The 16,087-nt window shown below is 46.2% G+C and overlaps 1 protein-coding gene across 1 annotated transcript in view; it reads left to right on the top strand.

The window, feature by feature from the left end:
• The first annotated feature begins 12,989 nt into the window (after positions 1–12,989).
• GPR19 (G protein-coupled receptor 19) overlaps positions 12,990–16,087 on the top strand; it is a 58,717-nt gene continuing 55,619 nt past the window's right edge. The window contains exon 1 of the mRNA XM_081005639.1: positions 12,990–13,151. The gene's annotated coding sequence lies outside the window, so the exon portion shown is untranslated. The remainder of the gene's footprint in view (positions 13,152–16,087) is intronic.

Raw genomic sequence — 16,087 nt, 5'->3', positions numbered from 1 at the left:
ATCCCTGACAGATGGCCAACCAACCTCTGCTTAAAACCTCCAAGGAAGGAGAGTCCACCACCTTCCAAGGGACTCTGTTCCACCATCTAACTGACAGAAAGTTCTTCCTGATGTTTAGTTGGAATCTCTCTTCTTGTAACTTGAAGCAATTGGTCCTTTTCCCTGGAGTAGGAGAAAACAAGCTTGCTCTATCCTCCATGTGACAGCCCTTCAGATATTTGAAGATGGCTATCATATTTTTCCAGGCTAAACATGCCAACATTCATACTTATTTAAATGCTTGCAGCATCTGCTTGCCAATTCATTTTCAAGCTGTGCTAAAGTCTGGAAGTACTTTGTATGGACAAACTCTCTATCCTTTTTCTGCATGGAAACATCATGCACGGAGGGGTTAAGACCTGGGGAGGGACTAGGTAATCAAGCCTTTGTTCCCTGCAGTCTACTCAGACCACAGGGCTCTCACAAGTCATTATCGAGTTCCTATAGTAATAATTAAGTTTCACCACTTGGGAACTAAGTCAAGTTATACTGCCTGTGGAACTTGGATTTGACCTTTGGAGAATTTGTAAGTAAACCAATTTTAACTTGCCAAACATGTGGTCTTTTTCTATGCTAGAGGAAGAGGGAAACTTTAGAAGGAGCGCAGACGGGCATATTTTAAAGGTCTAACAGACTATATTTCCACACTTCACTTTGCAGCGTATTTTGTGATTTTAAATCTCTGGTGGGGTTCTCTCAACAAAGAATACTTGCCCAAACCTGAATCTTGGCATCCAGAGAATTCTCCTTTTATATCTATTTTTCCTTGAACCAACATTTTTCTCCCCCACCCCAGGTGGAACATGGCATTTTGAAATGTCTGCACTGGCTCCTTGTTGTCTTTTGAAGTTCAATTCATGATGCTGGTTATAACAAAGGATGTTTTAAAGTTTGAAAATGTGGAGTCCAAGCAGATCGTAAATGGATCCATTTTGACCCCTGACACCTCCCTTGCCACAAGCACCCACCCCTGTGGTTTTTTGCCTCTCCAAGCTTTTACCAAAAGCAAGGGTTTTTTGGTTGGTGCTGTCAAGAACTCAGGGCTGCTGGTTGAGGCCCGATCCTACACAGGGCATCCCATGAATACCAGAGAGTATGGAGAAACTGCACTTCTTTGCTCCCTCCTGGACCTGGATGCTGCATATGGGAATTCTCAAGGTATGCCTAGATAACGTGGCACATAGTCACAAAAACATCCAAGCCTCCATTAGAAGCCCCAGAGGTTCGTGGGAACCCTATTTGATGCCTCCTGCCTTTCATAAGTTTTGGGAAGTGTGCTGTTGGCATGCTCAGGGTGGGATTGGTGGGGGCTGGAAGGAGGCCTCTAAAACCCATCTTGCTCCCAGTAACATGATCAAGAGGACACTGGAGCCTGGAGGCGTTGCAGTTTCAGAAGTTCAGTAATGAATTATCAGCAACTGCCCATCAAATGAATCTAATTCACACAGACACATTCTGAATCAGACAAGCAGGGTCTGTCACTGGTGTGTGGGTGCTTTCTGCACTTAAAATGTTTGCATTTTGTGCTCAGGTTATTCACATCCTGTGTCTTCCAAAAAGCTCATGCCCCACTCAGGTGTCTGGTACATAATAAGGAGGGGGCCAGTCAGCTCTGCAAACCACTGTTGTAATACAGTGGTACCTCGGGTTAAGAACTTAATTTGTTCTGGAGGTCTGTTCTTAACTGAAACTGTTCTTAACCTGAAGCATCACTTTAGCTAACGGGGCCTCCCACTGCCGCCACGCAATTTCTGTTCTTATCCTGAAGCAAAGTTCTTAACTCGAGGTACTATTTCTGAGTTAGCGGAGTCTGTAACCTGAAGCGTATGTAACCTGAAGTGTATGTAGCCCAAGGTACCACTGTATGTAGTTTAGGCCTTAAGCAGAGACACAAAACTCACCTAAATTCTATGCCAAATATTATATCTAAACTGCTGACCTCTTCCATGAATCCAGTGCAGAAAAGCCCTCTCTCACACAGAGAGAGACATGCCCAGGCAGGAGGAGAGAGACATGCAGGGGGGTTTGCCTAGATGACTAATCAAAGACTTTGAGGGACTTGCAGGGAAGAGCTAAGATAAACAACTTGAACATGTGAGGAAGTGGTCACATTGCAGCCAAGCAGGGGAAAGCAGAAACTGTGAATATTTCCACACAAAGGCTCTTATAAGCAAGGAAGGTGCAGGTGGCAATGTTTTTCAAGCTGGAAAGGGAGTGCAGCAAGAGGTGTCAAAGGGCTGGCAGGTAAAGGGCAGCTCCAGGAGGTGAGTCCCTTGCTGAAGCAAATGATAAAGATCCTGGGGAGAAGTAAATGTGACTTCACCTTGTTTTGACTTGAAATAGGCCTCCAGCATTAGACGCAGAACTTGTATACACAATATATATTTTCATTTCATCCCCCCTCTCTCACACACATACTCCTGTTTCTCTTCTTAACATCAGATAATATAAAGTTCTCCCACTGTTTCTCTCCAGCATCTAGGAGAGGTCCGCTGCCTCTGAACATGCAGATCTTGCATGGCTAACAGCAACTGAGCAATTATTTCATATAGGGAGAGTTACAATCTGTACCTATTATTTCATATAGGGAGAGTTACAATCTGTACCTATTGTTCTTATCAGAAACAAGACTTGGATGTGCATTTCTGTGAATGACAACATTTCTACTTTTTTTTCTTCTTTTTGAAACACTCACCCAAATTAATGACTGAAGCAACTGAGCAACTTTTTTAAACCTGGGCATAAATGAACATCACCATCTTGGTCACAACTATATTAATCACCTGTGTTCCAAATATTTAAGCTTAAATAATGTTCTTATCCAGGGGTCAGCAAACTAAGGTCGGCGGGCTGGATCAGGACCACCTGGGTTGTAAATCCGGCCCACACCCCGCGCTGCGAAGCCAAGACTCCCAGCGATGGCGACGGGAGGAAGAGGCTGAGCAGTGGTGGCTCTGCCACTCAATCACTGAGCCTGGTTTACCTCAGTGGCGTTTGATTGGCAGAGACGTCCCTGCACCACACCGAGGTAAACCAGGCACGGCGTGTGATTGGCAAGCCACCGCCGTTCGGCCTCTTCCTCCTGTCGCAAGGAGGCAAGGCAGCGCCCACCGCCGGCTCTGGCTCCTCCTGCCTCGCCACCTCCGGAAATTCATTTCTCCCTCCTGCCAGCTCCCACCTGTGCCGCCAGGAGACCGGCAGGAGACGCTGCGTCTCGGCGTGTAGCTGCACCCTGCCCTGCCGCTGGATGCACAGACACTAAGAGCCCTAAAGATGCGCTTACTCGCAAGTAAGCAGCAATCGTTTCAAGGCCACTTGTTCAGTGCCTAAAGATGTGCTCAAGCCCACCCACTGAGATAAAATGCGCTCCTGGGAAGGTAAACGCAGTGGCTGGCTGCCCTCACCTCTTCTTCCAGCCCCCCCCCCCCCGCCCGTGCCACTTCTCTGGCCCCCCACAAGGTCTGAGGAACAGTGGACCAGCCCACGGCTAAAAAAAGTTTCCAACCCCTGTTCTTATCCATAGAGCAGTAGCCTTATCCTACTGCTACCTTTCATTCGCTGTTGAATTTACCTTGTTTTTGAAGCCTGAAGGAAAACTGTCTGTTTACCAGTTTCTCAGCAAATTATAGCAAGGGCATGGCATGCTACAACTGGAAATAAATGGGAGTGCTTTTTCCTAATTTAGGAACAGACGTTTTGTATCAGTGTTTTCATGCCATTGGAAAACATGAGTACTGTACATCAAATCTTGAGAATGTTTTCAGCAGGACTTTCCTTTCTTGGAAAATAATGCTACTGTTACATTGTTTATTTGTGACTTTAAAACAAAGGCAGTCATGATTTAAGAGATTCAATAGTGGTTAATTGATAACTTATTAGGTTTGTTTCCCAGCCCTCTCATGATATTTGTTCTGTAACAACAACACCCTTCAAGCAGACATACATGCTCATGGGATGGTTTACAACTGTACATTCATCATTTGATAACTACATTGGTGATTTGTATATGTGAAGAATTCCTCACTAATCAGACACTATGGACGGAACTTGTACATTAATTCAAATACAATGCAGTTTACAGAAGCAAAATGAGGTGACAGTTTCAAGTGGTAAAACTGACTTTGGTGTGTGGAGGTTGGCATTTTTAAATCAACCCCTGTGTAAAGGGGAATGTAAAGAAGAAAACTAGGACTGCAAGGCATAAGCTATAATAGAACTTTTTCACCCCAAACTGCTCATTCTTTACTTGCAGTGTCGTTTAAAAAACCCAACAGCAAGCCCTACCCGGAGGCTTGTGATCTAATGCATGTTATAGACAAGGGAATATATATATATAGGGAGAGAAAACAGTATAGCAAACAGTCAGCAAGTGATAGGGTGACATATATGCTCCACCATGGAGGTGTGCCATTAGTTAACATAAAGAATCCTTAGTCCTCAGTTGTCACGTGTAAGGTGTATTCTGCATCCAGGTTCCACTTTGATTTATGACTTTACTAAGCTATCAGCCTTCTCTCATGAAACTCACCATCTCTAAATGATTAAGGGAATACGTGTGTTTCTACCCAGATACTGAACTTTAATTTTATTTGCATGGTGTCTTTACTGATAGCTCATTCTAGTTCTTCTCCCGCAAGTGACTTGCTAAGATTTCTCATAATCTGGGGGGCGCCCGTATTGTCTAGAGAAGCATTTCCCAACCCTTTCCCGACTGCCCCCCTTCTGACCTTGTTTCCTTCCTGTGGCAATTTAAAGTGAAGTTTATTTCGACTGTGACTTAGCATTATGTGTGAAACAAGCCAGCGCACAGTTACACTGTGAAACTGAGACCACAGGATGGAGTGATTGCCACTAACGCGGACGGCTTTAAAAGGCAGTTAGACAAATGAATGGAGAATAAGACTATCAAGAGGGGCTCATCTGTGGGGATGCAATAGAAAAATAGCACCCTTGTGCAAGATTGTGCAAGAGGAAGCATCTGCTGACTTGTTCCCCCACACGCCTGGGTCAGTGTCGCGCTGCCTAAACCGCAAAGCTTACGCGGCTGTCATGCTGTCTGGAGTATGTCCTGAATAGTTATTCTAAGAAATGCAAACCCTAGCTGTTTTCCACCCGAGTGCTACACGTGTATATGCAACATGATGTAATGTGCGCAAGGCTAATAAACATGCAAGGCTGCTGGGAGAGAGAGCTCACTCCTTGCTTAAACCTTCACCCATGACTCTTCGTCATTTTTCCTCCGCACCTGGTGGGCTGGTTCCCCGACACTCATCATAATGGATGGGGCTTCAGTCTTGGAGAAGGTATGCCTTTGATGACCATGAGTGGGGAGAATCTGCGGTGCTCATGTCACAGTGTAGCAGGAACCCCTCCCCCCAATCATTCAGTTTGTACAAACTTCACACACACTTACACTCACACACTACATACGCTACGCTTCTGTTATAAATTCATAGAAAATCAACCATACATCGGATTTGCACTGTTCCACTTTTATTTTACTCCATGAAGGAAGGACTACAAAATTGGGAAGGTTTGATACAGGGCAGCCATAATCCCTTCACCATCACAGCACATCCACAGGAGCCCTGCCCAGTTGCTCTGCCAACCCTGATGGTCCTAGACAGAAGACCATCAAGATCACAAAGAACTTGCATATGGGAGTGGATTCGGCACGGACTGGAACAAAGGACAATAATCAGCTCTTCCCTCTGGGGGCAGGAAACTGCAAACTCCCCTCTGTCACCTGGAAAGTACTCATGGGGAGGGGGAAAGGGGGAACCAGCCAGGTGACAGGACACTCATGTTACCACCACAGCTCCTCCCTCAACCCCTCCTTTCTGTGATGTATGTAGGATGTTTATGGGGGTGGTCTTGATCTACAGGATGGGAATTTCAAAAGTCTTTATAAGACCTTGCACACCATTTTTTCTGTGTCCTTCCTCTCTCCTGCAAGTGAGGGGAGCACCCTGTTGCAACAGTTCAATAAAGGCCAAGCCTACAGGCTGCTGTTTTGCTCCAAGTTATCCTGGTTGGTGTCTTTGTTTTTGTCCAAGGGAGCCCTCGGATTTTTCCGTTAACAACAGAGACACAGGACTGTAGAGATGGAAGAGACCCCCAGGGTCATCTAGTCCACCCCCTGCAATGTCCGGCATGAGGCTTCCCATAGGCATCCGGTGCGAGAGAGTTGAGAGAGTTTCTACTCTGATCCAGCAAGGCTCTCCTTATGTTCATGATTACACATTATCCAAATTCTGTAATGTAGGCAAATCACATTGACAAGTAGCTAACTCTCAATTCTGCAGAGAACTCAGTTATAGCAAATGCAAACCAGCGTTTCCCCTCTCCCGTTTTGTGAACATTCTCCCCTCCTCAAGCGTATCGCCATTTCGTACTTATGTATTTACATGTTTTAAAAGGGTTTTCGTATTTCTACCTGCTATTGGCTTGTGCAATTAAATCAGTTGATCTGCACTTAATTGCACCAATCCAAGTCCCATCTCAGCAGCAAGTCTTAAAACAGTGCAGAATCGTATTTTCGCCTCGTCACTTCTGGGTTTCTCTCTCTGGTTTTATTTGGCAAAACTTTCCCAGTTGCGGGGGGGGGGGGGCAAAGTCACGTTGCAAATCCACGTGCCAGCGGGAGCCTGGAGTGCATCGGGCGCGGAGCGGCGAAGCGACGGGTTTGCGGGCGGAGAAGGCTGAGCCAAGAGGCGGGGGGGGGGGGTCGGGCCACCTTTTCTCTCCCGGCTGACGGGCAAACGCAGCCGCTGCCGCAGCCTTGTCTTCCTGCGGTCTCAGGCGAGCAGCGCGGGGCCCTGGATGTCGGCTGAGCTGCCCCGCGAACTTTGAAAGTGGCCCGAAGGCGCGGCGCTCCCGATCTTCTTCCCGCTGGTCGCCGCCCGCATTCAGTGTAAGCGGCCTGCCCTTGCCCCGCGGTGAAGGAAGAGTTGCAAGCCGATCGCGGCTGATGCTCCAGCTTCAGAAGGACGAGGCCGGGCCGCTGACCCGCCGAGCTGAGGAACTGGGGACCCTGGATCTCTGGTGCTGAGCCCACTGGATCAGTGGCATGCTGAAGTCAGTTTACCGCGTGGATGTGTAGTGCTTGGGTGGTTTTGTTATATTGCACTTCGAAAAATCCTTTGTTGAAAAGGGCATGATAACTTAAAAAAAACAAAAAAATGTCCAGTGGCACCTTAGAGACCCACTAAGTTTGTTCTTGGTATAAGCTTTCATGTGTATGCACACTTCTTCAGATACTGGCGTGCACACAAAAGCTTATACCAAGAACAAACTTAGTGGGTCTCTAAGGTGCCACTGGACAATTTTTTAATTTTTTTAATATATTTTATATATTTTGATTGTATGGCTACTACCTGAATTAAAAATATATATATAATTGAATTTGAAACATATTTTAGGAAAGTAAGAGATTTTTAGCAACCGCGGCAACATTAAGTCATGGTGAATTTTGCTAATGTACGTGATCGGCTTGCTTCTCAATAATAAATAACGAGAGCGCTTCCAGGTCTTCTGTGTGTTTTCTATGCAGTACACCTTCTATGCATGCGCACCTTTGAAATAGTGCTCTTCGAGGATACAATTTGATACAGTGGTACCTCTGGATGCGAACGGGATCCCTTCCGGAGCAGAACGCATCCTGGGCAGAACGCAAACCACATCTGCGCATGCATGGGTCGTGATTCGTCGCTTCTGCACATGCGCGTGACGTCATTTTGAGCGCATGCGCAAGCAACAAAACCTGAAAGTAACCCATTCCCTTACTTTTGGGTTGACACGGAACGCAACCCGAAAACGCTCAACCTGAAGCTACTTTAACCCGAGGTAATGACTGTACTTGGTCAATGCAGGCAGAGAAGGAAAGGGTAAGCTGGAGGAGCTGGAAGCAAGGTGGTTGCACTGCGGCCCCACAAATATACAGAATTTAAGCACAGTTTATTTGGGAGTAATTCCCACTTAGCGCAACGGGGATCGATCTTAAGTGAATAGGTGGTAGGACCCGGCTGCACAAACCTTAAGGAATCTCCAGATCTGTTCCTTTAACCTTGTGCAACTTTCAGCGCAATCCTGTGCTTATTTGAAACCGTCTTGAGTAAATTCAGCAGCACAGCACACCTCCATGAAGCCCTATTGAGTTCATAGAAGCATAGAATTGTTGAGATGGAAGGGATCACGAGGGTCATCTAGTCCAGCTGCCTGCAGTACAGGAATCTTTTGCCCAGCATTCAGTGGGACTTGTTTTTGAATAAGCATAATAGGATCAGGCTGCTTGACTTCAACCGTAAGCCTGCTTTTTTTAGGTCTAAGGCTGTAAACTTGGGAAAATTTACCTTGAGGTAGGTACCATCAGACCTTTGAGTGAATATGCGTAGGATTGCATGGTAAATCTCATTTAGCTCAGGCTTACCTCAGAGTAACCATGCATAAGATCAGAGTGTACAACAGCCCACTTTAAAAAGAAGGAAATAAGCTTCTCCTTGTTCCCAGCCAAAAAAAGCCAACACCCTGACTTCATAGAATCATAGATATGCTGACTTGGAAGGGATCCTGAGGGTCATCTAGTTCAGCCCCCTGCAATGCAGGGGTCCCATACAGGGATCGAAACTGCAGCCTTGGCCTTAATTCACAAGGCTTTGTTTGCATAGTTTTGCAAGATGAAAAAATGGTACATTCTAAATTGAATACACTTACATATATAGAGATAGATAGATAGATATTTACATGACAACAGCTTGTATCCAGTGCATTACCTTCCCATTTATTGTGCAAGTTGGATTGGTTATCTGAAAAGCAAGATTTTGCGGTCAAAGTCCGCCTCTGGAGAGGTGTTTACCCTGCTTGCAGAGAAAGGAATCAGCCGTTTGAGACTCCCCTAGTGCCAGGCTGACGTCTGTCAAAGACATGCCTCCTGGCAAAGCCCGATTCCCGGGAGAAGTGGCGCGTTGGCTTCCTCCGAGAACCAAGGGGCAGACCTGTCAAAATGTAACCACCTGAAGCCAACAGAGATTGCTCTTTGTGAATGATCAGTTTTTTCAGATGCCCAAGTAAAACCTGACTTGAGTCGGTCAGCTTAGCACACCGACTAGACCCCCTAGCAGAGTGATGAAGAGGGAGCAGAAATGGGTGTGTTTGTTTCATTTATGTCCTTACCCCACAGTTCTTCCAACAAGCTCAGGGCCTTTCCCTATTTTATCCTGGCAGCAACCCTGCTAGGTAGGCTAGACTGAGAGGGGGCAACTAGCTCAGGGTGAGCTTTGTGAGCCAGTGGGTATCTGAACCAAAGTTAACTCTGCTGAGTATGTAAATAGCATTTTAAGCATTTGATGCAGTGCCCAATTAAACCCTGTGGAGGCCCCTAGGCAATCTGAATCTCAGCTCCCTTGTTCATTTGCTATAGTGGGGTAACATGGAACTAAGAAAGCTTGATTGTAATTTTGTTTCAAGATCAAATTGATATTATTTGGTAATCCGCCATATTGGTAATCCTACTCTGCCTGTTTGGTAATCCGGCAGTGGTTTGATGTGCTTCACACACATTATCCTGTTGGAATCCTTGCAAGAAGGCTTTAAGGCAAGTATTACTATTCCATAAGCCAGATGAGAGAGAGCAGGGCTTCCCTAGGGCACCTACTGAGCTGATTTGAATGTGAGGCTAATGCATAGCTCATGCTGCAATCCTTTACTTACAGTATCTAGGAGTAAATCTCACTAAGCTCCAGGGACTTACTTCTGAGAAGAAATGTATAGGGTTGCACACTGTCTGTCTTTCAGTCACTTTCTATCACATGCTGCACCACCTGTCTGTCATTAGATTAACCTCTCTACCTCTAGGTTAGATCACTGTAATGTGTTGTATGTTGGCCTGCTTCTGAAGACTGCTCAAAAACTGTATCCAGTGCAGAATTCAGTGCAGACTATCAATTGAGATCTGGTGATCTGAACATACAACTCCATTTGTTGCCCAACTGCACTGGCTGCCAATTTGTTTCTGAGCCCAATTACTCAATTCAAAGTGCGATTTTTTTTACCTACAAAGCCCCACATGGCTCAGGCCCTCATAGCTCAAGGCTTTTAAATAAAACAAATCTACTCCAAGAGGTAAATCGTACTGAGTTCAGGGGGCTTACTTGCCAGGGTTGCATGTGTAAGAGTGCAATTCCATGCACTTCTACTCTGAAGTAGAACAGGCCAGTGGAAACTACTCCCAGATAAGTGTGTATGGGTCCTCAGCCTTTGATTTGTCAAATTCAGCAGGATTGTGGCATACACACTATGCCTGCTAACCACGTTGGAAACACATCCTTCTGTACCTGAAAGAATCCTGGCCACTGTACTTTGTTAAGGGTTGTTAGGAATTGCAACTTTGGGAGGGGTAAGCTACAGTGCCCAGAATTCTTTGAGGGAAGGAATGTGTTTTGCATGTGCTTTAAAGGTCTAGTGTGCATGCAAGTCTCCAAGCATGTTGTGAGCTGTGCTCCAGGAACATGCCATCTTTCTTAATAAGAGTTTTCAAAGCCAGCATTAACCTGCAGCCCTCTGCAAGCCTGTTTGGGAGTAAGCTGCAGTGAGTAAATACGCTAAGGCAGAGGTTTTCAACCTTTTTTGGGTCCACGGCTCCCTTGACCAACTATATTCTTTCTGTGGCACCCCTGTGGGACTCAGGAGCCCAGTTATGTCACCCCTTGCCTGCAGAGCCGGCAGCCCCTCTCTTCTCCCCTCTCCTTGGGAGTCCTCTGGGCAGCTGCAGCTGCCACCCCCTGGTCTCTGAGTTGCCTTCCCTCCCCCCAAAAGGGGTGCCTCTTCACATTGCCCCACAGGGGCCTGGGAAGCACCCCTGGCCAGCCCCAGGCACCATTCCCCTGGGGAGCTTGTAGCCAGGGCTGCTGCAACAAACAGCTGTGCAAGCCTTTGGGAGGCAGAGATGCGAGAGGGCCTCCGAGGAGGGAGGGAAGGAAAGAGGAACAGCATTCAAGTCACCCCAAGGTGCCATGGCACACTGCTTAGCACACCTAGAAACATCAGTTTTCAGTGGAAATTACATAGGCACTTCTCCCTGCCATAGAGGTCAGGGGAACTCAAAACATGCAGCTTAAAGGTGGTTAAGTCGGTGCCATTTGCTTGCAAGTAACTGGGAAAGCTGCAAGGCAAAAGCAGAGTGAGAAGGAAAGGGAGAAACCTTAGACCGGTTTAAAATGGGAGGAGGCTGCTCAGGGCAGCTCAGGAGGGAAATGTGCAATTAAGTGGGGAAATCTCTTGGGAAAGAAATTGTGTTGGGGGCAGCAGAGATTGGGGGAAACTCAAATGGCGTGCCAGTTTCAGCCTGAGCAGGGGCAGGTTGGGATAGCAACCTGCATGATCCGTGGAGGTGGCTCTGCAGGTAAGCAGAGTGGGAGGCTCGTGGCGGGAAAGAAAGAGAAAGGCGGAGAAGAAGCGGCTTCATGCTTTTATTGCCTGGCTTCGTGTTTGGGGAAAAATAGGAGAGAAAGCGAAATAATATTTGCTACTGGGCTCTTTTTTTAGGGTCCTCCCCAGTACCCAAGTAGAACTTTGCAGAGCTTGCAAAAGTTCAGAGTTCTACTTTCCTTAATTGACTGCTTCGGCCCAAGATAATTTTTCCTGCAGGGAAACCCCAGATCCTTCACAACGTACAGGTGTGGCCCTCTCCCTTGGCAGTTTGAGTGCAGAAGTAGGTGGTGTGGAAATCCTTCAGGGCACTTAGGTCCTGAACCCATGCACAGCCACATGGGAGTTATTCACACTGAACTTGGACTTATTTCAGAGTAAACACCTTTTGCAAAGTAAAACCCTAAGCAGAACCTCAAAACAGCAGTCCTGGCAGTTAGCGCCATTTAACTCAGTGGGGCTTACTTATGAGTAGACACATATAAGGTTACTTCAAAGTAAACCCCCTTAAATAAAGTAGGAGTTACTTCTAAATAAACATGCATAGGATCTGCCTGCACACATATTGTGGGGAGGAATTTGAAGGCTGAATTAAGAACAAAGGACCTCTTGCAACAGAGTGGAGCAATAGCAGAACAAGACTGGGTCCCTCCAGATGAACTTTCTATGGAGCATTCATCCTGATTTGCTTGCATAAAACTTGTGTGGAAGTTAGATTGTTGCTGGTCTTTATTGAACATTGTGACTATTTCCTTGTGGGATATCATTCCTTCATCCCACTCTTTTCAATGCATTTCCCCATCACTTCCCAAAAAACAAAAGGTCAGATTCTTCTTTAAACTGGGTTTGTTGCACTAAGGTGACAGAAACCTTTCATCCGCTTTAATTGCGCAAACCTAAAATTCCAGTATGCAGGCACATGAAGATGGCAGTCTGTGGCACCCTATTGTTATCCCTCCAAGCCAAGATCATCTGCAGCAGTCGTTGTCTGCAAATCCAAGTCTGCCTGCAGGTTCAATTACTACTCAGCTATTTGGGGAGAATACTGCCAGCTTGCTTTTCCTTATATATAAGGGAAGCAGGTAGCTTTCAAAAATATGAGAACAGAAAACTTAAGGGAGGGCTTTGGTGTTTCCCGGGGGGCAGTGACTAGGCCTTCACAGAACCTGCCTCCTCTGGCTATGTCTCCATAAGCATGCAACACTTTGGCTTTGTGTGATAAAAAGATCTCAGTGAGTGTATTTCTGTTTTTGTTAGGGAACTGCTGCTTTGCTCTGTGATGAAGGACAGGCGGAAGGGAGAGAAGGTGGAGCCAAGGAGATGGGCAAAAACAAACCATGTGAGAAGGAATCTTTTTGGTCCTGTGGACCACAGTAATCTGCAGCAGGACATCCAGCAAATCTTGTGCACTAGCATGGAAAAGGCAAAGCGGAGGTGGAACTTTGACTTCTGGCAAGAGGTTCCGACTGAAGGCCTGCTGCAGTGGGAAGAGTTGCAGAGCCACGAGGTCCCCCCCTTTTACCATACTTGAGTGGTAAGAGAGGCTCCCAGACCCTTGCAGCCCATGAACCGAGCCGCAGCCAAGGAACCCAAGGCTCACCACAATGGCAAAGTGATGGAGAAACCCCCAAAGATGGCAGGGAAGAAGAGTCGGCCTGGGACGAAGCGGAGGCGGACCTCATTGACTGGTAAGCAGCATTTGCACTTTCATTTAATGTTTGTTGCTACCAGTATGCAGCACCACATGACAAAGGATGCACAACCCAGAAAAATCACTATTCACATGTCAGGTATTTGGTAATACAGAAAGTCATGCTGTAGTAGCTGTTCCACTCCCAGTGGGGCCCTGCATTTTAAAATTGAATTAGGAAGGCTGGGAAAGTTACAACTTTTCCCCACTGTGAGATGGCTTGTGAGATGTGAAGGCCTAAAGCTGTCATCCTAAACCCACTTACTGGAGAGTAAACCCCATTGAACACTGAAGTGCTTACTTTGGAGTAAACAGACGTAGGATTCAACAGAAGTGTAGAGTTTTTAGAGTTTGAAGGGACCTGGGACTTCACCGAATTCCACCACAGCAGAAGGCCATCAAGCCTCCAGCCGTGGAGAGACCCCTAGTCCCACCCCGGGGATTTCTTCAATTGTTGAACAGCTCTTACTATCAAAAGTGTCTTTTAACACTTAACTTTGGGCTGCGATTTTTATCCAAATAACAAGAATTCTCTGCACACAGAAAGGTAACTTGTAGCTTTAAAAGGGCTTTAGCTCAACCTCTTTTCTGACATGCTAGTTTCCTCTGTGCAAGGAGTTGCCACGTGAGTCCCAATCTGCACTCTATAGTGGTAGAGTCCGGATAAAGCGAGAACTAGGAATCAGCTAAGTAAATCTCAAGTTGATCTGGTCCCATTATTTGTATTTAATTTAGACTTCAATAGCAACTTTGTGGCCAAGTTGATATCGCTGCATTAATATTGATGTTGATTATCCTTATCATCAAAGATTCTAACATGTACGACATGGTTGTTGTTGTTGTTTAGTCATTTAGTCATGTCCGACTTTTTGTGACCCCCTGGACCAGAGCAAACCAGGCACTCCTGTATTCCACTGCCTCCCGCAGTTGGGTCAAACTCATTCTGGTAGCTTCGAGAACACTATCCAACCATCCCCTTCTCCTTGTGCCCTCCATCTTTCCCAACATCAGGGTCTTTTCATAGAATCATGGAATCATAGAGTTGAAAGAGAGCACAAGGGCCATCGAGTCCAACCCCCTGCCAAGCAGGAAACACCATCAGAGCACTCCTGACATATGGTTGTCAAGCCTCTGCTTAAAGACCTCCAAAGAAGGAGACTCCACCACACTCCTTGGCAGCAAATTCCACTGTCAAACAGCTCTTACTGTCAGGAAGTTCTTCCTAATGTTTAGGTGGAATCTTCTTTCTTGTAGTTTGGATCCATTGCTCCGTGTCCGCTTCTCTGGAGCAGCAGAAAACAACCTTTCTCCCTCCTCTATGTGACATCCTTTTATATATTTGAACATGGCTATCATATCACCCCTTAACCTCCTCTTCTCCAGGCTAAACATGCCCAGCTCTCTTAGCCGTTCCTCATAAGGCATCGTTTCCAGGCCTTTGACCATTTTGGTTGCCCTCCTCTGGACACGTTCCAGTTTGTCAGTGTCCTTCTTGAACTGTGGTGCCCAGAACTGGACACAGTACTCCAGGTGAGGTCTGACCAGAGCAGAATACAGTGGCACTATTACTTCCCTTGATCTAGATGCTATACTCCTATTGATGCAGCCCAGAATTGCATTGGCTTTTTTAGCTGCCACGTCACACTGTTGGCTCATGTCAAGTTTGTGGTCAACCAAGACTCCTAGATCCTTTTCACATGTACTGCTCTCAAGCCAGGTGTCCCCCATCTTGTATTTGTGCCTCTCATTTTTTTTGCCCAAGTGCAATACTTTACATTTCTCCCTGTTAAAATTCATCTTGTTTGTTTTTGCCCAGTTCTCTAATCTGTCAAGGTCGTTTTGAAGTGTGATCCTGTCCTCTGGGGTGTTAGCCACCCCTCCCAGTTTGGTGTCATCTGCAAATTTGATCAGGATGCCCTTGAGTCCATCATCCAAGTCGTTGATAAAGATGTTGAATTAGACCGGGCCCAAGACAGAACCCTGTGGCACCCCACTAGTCACTCTTCTCCAGGATGAAGAGGAACCATTGATGAGCACCCTTTGGGTTCGGTCAGTCAGCCAGTTACAAATCCACTGAGTGGTAGCATAGTCAAGACCACATTTTACCAGCTTCTTTACAAGGATATCCTGAGGCACCTTGTCAAATGCCTTGCTGAAATCAAGGTAGGCTACATCCACTGCATTCCCTTCATCTACCAGGCTTGTAATTCTGTCAAAAAACGAGATCAGGTTAGTCTGACATGACATTTTTCAGAAATCCATGCTGAATATTGGTGATCACAGCATTCCTTTCTAGGTGCTCACAGACAGTTTGCTTAATGATCTGCTCCAGAATCTTCCCTGGTATTGATGTCAGACTGACTGGGCGGTAATTATTTGGGTCCTCTCTTTTCCCCTTTTTGAAAATAGGGACAACATTTGCCCTCCTCCAGTCTGCCGGGACTTCGCCTGTTCTCCAGGAATTCTCAAAGATGAATGCCAGTGGTTCTGAGATCACATCTGCCAGTTCCTTTAATTCTCTTGGATGCAGTTCATCTGGCCCTGGAGACTTGAATACATCTAAACTAGCCAAGTATTCTTGTACTATCTCCTTAGTTATTCTGGACTGTGTTTCCTCTGCTGAATCATTTGCTCCAAATTCTTCAGGTCGGGCATTGTTTTCTTTATCGGAGAAGACTGAGGCAAAGAAGGCATTGAGGAGCTCAGCCCTTTCTGTGTCCCCTGTTTGCATTTCACCATCTTCTCCTCTGAGTGACCCCACTGTTTCTTTGTTCTTCCTTTTGCTACGAACATACCCATAAAAGCCTTTTTTGTTGCTTTTAACCTCTCTAGCAAGCCTGAGTTCATTCTGTGCTTTAGCTTTTCTGACTTTGTGTCTACACGTGCTGGCTATTTGTTTGAATTCCTCTTTGGTGGTTTCCCCCCTTTTCCACT

The sequence above is a fragment of the Podarcis pityusensis genome, assembly GCF_964106645.2.
Source record: "Podarcis pityusensis genome assembly, chromosome: 5".
Classification (NCBI taxonomy): domain Eukaryota; kingdom Metazoa; phylum Chordata; class Lepidosauria; order Squamata; family Lacertidae; genus Podarcis; species Podarcis pityusensis.
This window is presented reverse-complemented; position numbering and strand designations above follow the sequence as displayed.